Source organism: Miniopterus schreibersii (genome assembly GCF_964146895.1).
Source record: "Miniopterus schreibersii genome assembly, chromosome: 9".
NCBI classification, from domain to species: domain Eukaryota; kingdom Metazoa; phylum Chordata; class Mammalia; order Chiroptera; family Miniopteridae; genus Miniopterus; species Miniopterus schreibersii.
In genome coordinates, this window is record NC_138118.1 from 74341013 (window position 1) to 74348955 (window position 7943).

The following is a 7943-nucleotide window of genomic DNA, read 5'->3' on the forward strand; positions in this document are numbered from 1 at the left end:
CTAGCATTTAAACTTTTAACATGAACAGATCTTTTTTCTTTTAAAATAACACTTTTTTTTTGTCAGTTTCTTTTCATTGAAAAGGGAATAAATGCATGTGGTTTAAAAAAAAAAAAAAAATCCAAACACAGAGTAGGTTATCTCACTCTCCAGACCTCTGTCCTCATGAAGAAGCGAATGTTGGTAATCTTTTCTTCTGTGTCCTTTCAGTTTTTCTTTGCACACACGTGTGTTTATATTGCATCCCCTGTTTATTGTTTGCACAAATAAGGACACACACTATATTGCACTTGCTATTTCTACTTGACCTCAGATGTCAGATTGCTCCATCTTGGCATACATAACCTATTTCATTATTTTTTAAAGAGCCAAATAACTTCCCACTGTATGAGAGTGCTATACTTTATTTCACCATTCCCCTGTTGAGAGACATTTTCACAGTTTCTAGGTTTGGGGTTTAGTTTTATACTACAAATAATGTTGTAACTATAACCTTTTCTGATAGATTTAGGGCAACCAGAGATTTTCAATTTTCTGAGAAATCGTAATTCAATGTAATTATTTTCAACAAAATAATTTGTATAGATTCCAGAGGCATGGAATCTTTATAAAGGTATTTTATAAAACTCAACATTTCATTTCTGATTTTTTTTAAAATTTCACCAAAGAAAAAAACGTTTTTTAGTTTTTCATCCTTAATTAAGAAATAACAGCAGCTTTCCCACTGGAGGCAGGAATAAGACAAAGATTCCCACTCTCCCTTCTATTGTTTAGCGTTGCTCTACAATTACATGTGAAAGAAGTAAAGAGAGGCATTAAAATTAGCAATAAGAAGGTAAAATTATCCCTATCAGCAATGATGTATTATGTAACTGGAAAAACACAAACAGAAAAGCCACAGAAGAGCTGTTAGAAACAATAAAAGCATTCGGTAAAATGACTCTCCCATATTCTTGGTGTCCGGTAAACTGGCCCAACCCTAGGGGGTATGCGGTGCAGTCTGGACCATCTGTCATAACTCAGTGTACTCATGCCCACTAAGCCTGTAAATTCTACTTCCAGAAAGGTACCCTTCAAATATACTCAGAGCCTCATGGCCCAAGTATGTATGCAAGGTGGGGCAAAAGTAGGTTTACAGATGTTCATATGGAAAATAATATAATAATTAATGATAATACAACAATGCATTCTGTGTTTCATGTACTCACAACTGTAAACCTACTTTTGCTCCACCCTCTACATGTGTATAGACATAGAAATGTCCATTAAAGCATGGTCTATAATAGCAAAAAGGCTGGAAACAACTTATTTTTTAAAGGCTGACTATACATGTATGAGGTGGTATTATACCTTATAAGCATAAAATATTTTTTAAAGAATGGTCAAGAAATTGGCCTCCGTATGTGTCTCTGAGGAACAAAATCTGGAAAGGATGCGAGGAGCCTGTTTTTCAACATGCCTTTTGCAGTTAAAATTTGCCATGTGCCCCCCAAATGCAGGCCTTTAAATGTGATTTACTTTGTGTACCACACGCAAGGCTTTTCTAATAGACCAATTCATTTTCATGAAATCCTTCATTGAACCAGGAGATTGATATTTAGTTCGAATAGACGGATGGCCTTTGTTCAGTAAACAAAAGCCTGTTCATTGACATGAGGGGGAGGGAAACAACACCCGAGTGTTTTGGTGTTTTTGTTGTCATTGTTGTGATTACACTTGTGTTTCAGTCTTGATAGCTCTGAAATGGCATGACTGTGTCTCTACTCATCAAGTGACTTTACAGGTCTGTGCTCTTCAAGTCCTCTGGCCAGGAACCAATTCATGTCACTGAACATGGTGAGTCCTACTGGCACCTAACCCAGGACAATCTAGAGAAAGGGAACCATACCAGGTGGCTGTTCTGCCTGCTTTAGCTGGCTCCTCCCTCCACAGTGACTACCATCAGTGACAATTCAGTTCCACTCCCAACCTCTCTCACCTCAGGTGTCCTCATCTGAAGCTCACTTGTAACCTATGGAGGGGTGCTTGGGTGATTCTAGTGGGTGGGAGGATCCAAGAAATAAGGACAGGTGGTGTACACAACAGAAAATTCTATGTTTAATAACAATAACACTTTACCTTAAAATTACCCAAGACTAAACTGTATTGATCAGCTCCCAAACCCTAGTCCAAGAGGGGCCGGGGTTCTCCTGTACTGGGGTCTGGGATAGGACCTGGGAATCTATATTTTTAAGACACTCCCCAGGTAATTCTGATGGGCAGCCAGGCTTGGGAAGCACAGGTATAAATTATTCAGTTACACCCAAATTATTGTGAACCCTGTAATAGTCTTATAAATTTGGATGTGAACCTTTGAGGGTGAAAAAAAAAAAAAAGTCCCGGGAAAAATTGCTATCATAAAAGAATTAAATTAATCCTCCAGAGTGAGTAAATGAATCCCAGTAAACACATTATAGTCACTGCATTAAGTAAAATTGTCTGTCTAATCAATAATGAAATAAGCAGAGATAGGACATTTTAAAGCCTGCAGGAGATATTATAATTCAAACACTAGCCTAGGTCTGATAAATATTTTATAGACAATCAATTTTATTTCATTCTACTTGAGAGATGAGTAAGGGCCTATTTAGCAACATCAGGTTTCTGAATTGAATTGGAAGGAAACAGGGTTAGTATTATCAACCTCACAACTGAAAAACAACAGGTATTTTCTTCACCTCAAGGTAGGCCACGTCACGTGGTCTTTGGCTCTGGCTCTGAGCTGGCATTCTGTGAGCTATGTGTTGCAGAGCAATGGAACTGTCATATGTCCCTGTTCTCCAGAAAAGGCCAAGTCTGTGGCTGTCTGGTGCTGGCAGGACCCAATCCTGGGCGTTCTTAACTTCCTCCTGCAGAGAGCCTTGCAAAACCTCAGGTTCTTTCCATTCATCAACTTACAGGACCACAGCAAAAACTGTCTGTGGATAGTAGGTGAGTCTGTGAGCACACGTGCTCGGAGGGTGAACATTCACACGGGTTTCTTTCCCACCCCAAATTGACTAAGATGTTTTGTTAAGGATAAAATAAAGCCAGCCTAGAAAGCCTTCAGGGTTTGACAAACTCTCCAGACTATCTCAATACAAATGAGGTATCTAGACTGTGTAAATTAGGTGTTTTCGGGTCTCAGAAAGCTGCAGAACAGGGCAGGCCAATTAATTTCATGTGAAAATGTACTGAAGAAACTGGAGTTACCCAGAGAAACTGGTTGTCAGAGGGAAAGTGGAGCTTTTTCTTCTAAAAGAAACAGTAACTTTAAAAGAATGCTTCACTCACCCATTTCCCTGCCCCATTTCACTGCTTACAGTGCATATTTTAATTGGTATCGGGAGGGATCCAGACCCTCCCCTGAATTTAACTGGGATGCCACAGCCAGCCTCCAGAGGTCGCGCTGCATGAAGACCTTCGGCCACCAGGGAGGAAAAGGGAAGGGGCTGGGAATCAAAGATCAAGGCCCCAGATCCCAAGGTTAAGGCCCTGAAAGCTGCTCTTGCGGAGACAGTGTCCCCAGAAGAGGGGAAACGGAGGTACAGGAAATTTGAAAGTTGTGTGCTTTATTTCAAGACAAAAGAGGCAGGTAAAGTCCACTGCACGGGGTGTGTCCCGCCAGTGCCCCAGCGCAGCCCCTTGGGAGCCGTGCTCACATTCAGGGAAGGCTGTCCAGGGCTGGCTGAAAGCACTGTCCCTTGAAAAGAGTGTCCTCTCGTTTCAGAATGGGAAGAGAAGGGTCTCTAGGCAAAATGTTTAAAGAAGAGGGCTAGGAGCCTCTGCCTTGGAGTGGAGCCACGGTGGGGCGGTGACAAGGACAGTCAGGAGCAGCCTCCCGACCCATCAGTCAGGGAGGGTTGGGATGGAGTGTGACAACACTGGTCAGCACACGCTGGCACCCAGGAGGAGGGAGGAAACCAGCCGCCGGTGGGAAGCGCTGGGGTTAGCGTCCCAGTACCGATACCTTTATTATAATCTTGGCGCTCAGTTGTCCCTCCTTTGTGTGTGTGTGTGTGTGTGTGTATGTGTGTGTATGTTTTGAGGCAAATGAGGTAAATACAGGTTGAAGTTTTCATATTCCTGTACTTAAAAAAAATACACAGGAATATGTGCATGAATACGTTGGATACAAAGAATGCATGATTCTTTGAGAATTATGTGAGAATTATATGAAAGATATATAAAGAGTCAGAGCCTTGACTCTTCACTAAGAAGACAGGTGACTGAGAGTTGGCCAGTACAAACTTATATCTACTTTTCACATATACAGGTTTTTCCCGAAGTTACTGGAAGCAAAGTATTTGCCCTGGCCTCCAAAAGTTTCATTTTAGATGAGATGACAAGACACACCAAGGTAAGAATTAAAACTCCGTATCAGGCAGAACGCAGTGGGGACCTAAATGGCACAGCTGTGGATGAAAATCACGACCGTGAACTAGACAAAGATGACATCAGGAGGAGCGGAAGCCACTGCTACAGCGAAAGGCCTGAGAAGTGGGACTTCAGTGGAGCTCTGCAAAGAATTTGGTTAAATATATATGGGAGTGGAGAAAAGGAGAATACCTGCCAAAGGACGGTGGGCAGATGAGGGGCTGGGTGCGGGACTAGACAGATGTCTGCTGTCGCTCTCCACCAGCCGTGACAGTGGATCGGAACGGCCCCCATGTTGCCCGCTCACTCCACTCCACCATTTAACTTAATCTCACTAAATTTAACCCCCCAAACTGCCAGCCCCGGTCCGCCCCACATTCTCATACAATCCTGTTACCCCTCCCCAAAGCCCGACTGGCCAAGTCCAGCCCTACGAACAGCAGGAGAAGGGCTCGAAGGGGACCGGCAACCTGCTCAAGGTCACATTAGTAAGTGGCAAGCTGGCGGCCACCCGAAGTCACTGGAGCCCAGCGCCCGTGCCGTTGACTTCTACACAACTGTAGAGTCAGTGCTCGGCGGCCAGCAGGCAGCGCGGAGCCGCAGGAAGCTCGCAGCCGTGCTCCTGGCCTGGCGATGTTCGGGAAAGCAGAGCTAGACCGCCAGGCTGGCAGCCCAGCCAGCTTATTTCCTATTCGCCCACCCTCCCCGATTCACAGACTCACAACCTGCCCAGCCACTTGGGCCTGGGACGCCTAGCTGACACGGAGCCCGAGGCCGGGGGAGGGGGAATGGAAAGGAGGAGCCCTTTTTGAGACTCTTCTAAAAGAAGATTTTTGCAAATAAAGAAAAAAGAGGGAGTTAAAGATGCTCAGTCTTCAAGGTTTTTTAAAGGGTGTCCTCCAGCATCAAAATCCCTCAGGAGCTTGGTAAAAACAGAGCCCTGATGGGGGGAGGGGGGCACCTACTGAGCCTCAGGGATGGCCAGGGAGAGGGAGTCTAAATTTTCAACAGGGGGAATCTGATAAACACTAAAATTTGAGAACTACTGAATGGCATTTATTCCAGAAAACCCAAACAATCATCTATTTTCCCTTCTTACAAATGCAGTGCCACATCCATTCTAGATGAAAAACAGTATTACCATCATCTTATAAAAATACCTCACTTATGTCTTAGAAAAATGTTTAATCTATGTTATTATTTTATAAGCATCTATATATGCCACTTGACCAAACGCTACATGAGGGTAGAGACCATCTGCTTTGCTCACACTTATATTTATAGTGTATTACCATGTATGGCACAGAGTAAGTACTCAATTAATATTATTAATATTATAGTGAATGAATTAATAGGTTTACATTTATCGAGTTCTTCCACTGTGTTAGGCACTGGTCTAAGTGCTGATACAGGGCTGGTTTTATTCCTCCCAACAACCTTCTGAGATAGGTACTATTATTATCTCTATTAAATAGATAAGGAAGTTGAGGCTTAATGAGGTTTCAAGAATTTGTCAAGGTCACACAGCTAAAAAGTGGGTTCAAATATGAGTTTGTCATCCTCTAAAACTCAGCTCTCAATTGCAGTACCATACACTTCTTATTTGAACTGGTGAACCTCCCTGACCGTGACCTTCTTGGACACCCTCATACCAGAATTAGTTGTCTCTTTCATTGTTTTTTCTCATAGCTCTTCAGCTATTCCTCTATTGCCACACTTATCCCATTGCATCATCGGGATTTAAATATGTGTCTGTGAGCATCATAAACACATGGACATACCTAATTCAACCAGCAGGCCAAGTCTAACCACCTGGTCCATACCCAGGTACAATTACAATAGTGGACAATAAGTGCCCAATTAACCCGCATCAGTCTGTCTCAATACATCATTGTCACCTCGTGGTAAACAGATGCCATTAATGTAGATGGACTAATTAACGAAGGGAACAAATAGAGAGCTCAGAGGCAGATCAACCATATGTGGAAACTTGACATATGAGGTTGGTGGCAATGGGAAAAGGGTGAAGCCAGTATATATGATTATTCATGTAAAAAGGAAGGAAATTAGCCCCATATCATCTGCCATACACAAAAATTAATTCTTAATGGAGTAAAGATTTCCATGTAAAAAATAAAATTTTCAAACATATAAAGTGATAAGTAATTGCAATGCTAATCAGGGAAATAAAAATTAAGACTATGATAAGACAATCATTTTAAAACCACTAAATTGGCAAAAATTAAGAAATCTGATTATACTAAGTGTTAACAAGGATGTGAATCACTAGGAACTCTGGTAGGTATATGTATTAGCAAACTATTTTACAGAAAAGTTTGGCAAGATCTAATAAATTATGCTACAGTTACACTATAGCATATTATATGCAGTTTAAAAAGTGAATGAACAGGTGCAGATGCTGTGGAAACAGTACTGTTCCTCAAAACATGGAATTGCCACATGATCCAGCAATTCCACTTCTGGGTATACACCCGAAAGCAGTGAAATCACGAGTCAAACAATTATTCGTACACCCGTGTTCACAGCACCATTATTCACAAGAGCCGGAGATGGAAGCAATCCAAGCATCTATCAACAGATGAGCGGATAAACAACATGTGATATATATATGACACATAATATAAACATTATGTATGGTATACTCAATATTATTCAGCTTTAAAAATGAAGAAAATTCTGCTATGTGCTACAACATGGATGAACCTTGAAAACATTAAGCTAAGTCAAATAAGCCAGTCACTAAAGGACAAATATTGTACGATTCCACTTATGCGAGGTACCTAGAACAGTCGAATTCACGGAGACAGAAAGCAGAACAGAGGTTGCCAGGGGCCAAGGACCTGGGGAGTCAGTGTCTAATGGATACAGTTTCGGCTGGGGAGATGAAAAAGTTAGGGAGCAGGATGGTGGTGACGGTTGTACAACAATGTGAATGCTCTTAAAGCCGCAGAACTGTAACTTAAAAATGGCTAAGCCCGGCCGGCATGGCTCAGCGGTTGAGTGTCGACCTAGGATCCAGGAGATCACGGTTCGATTCCCGGTCAGGGCACATGCCCGGGTTGTGGGCTCGATCCCCAGCAGGGGGCGTGCAGGGGGCAGCGGATCAATGACTCTCTCATCATTGGTGTTTCCCTCTCTCTCCCTCTCCCTCCCTCTCTCTAAAATCAAATGAAATCAATAAATTTTATTTAAATGGCTAAAATGGTAAATTTTATGTTACGTATATTTTACCAGCATTTTCAAACATGAATGAGCAATGTATTTATACATTCTCCTGTCAATGGGTATTTTGTATGTTTCCAGTTTTGTTTGTTCATTTGTTTCTGTCGCTACTGCAGACAGTGCTACTATGAACATTCCTTTCCATGTCTCCTAGTACATATATGCAAGAGATTCTGTAGAGTATATACCTAAAAATGGAATTGCTGGGTCAACTTTATTATGACAAATTGTTTTCCAAAATGGTTGTACTATTTTATATAAATTATCTCATAAAATGATAATTTATAAGAGATGTTCAGGAAATG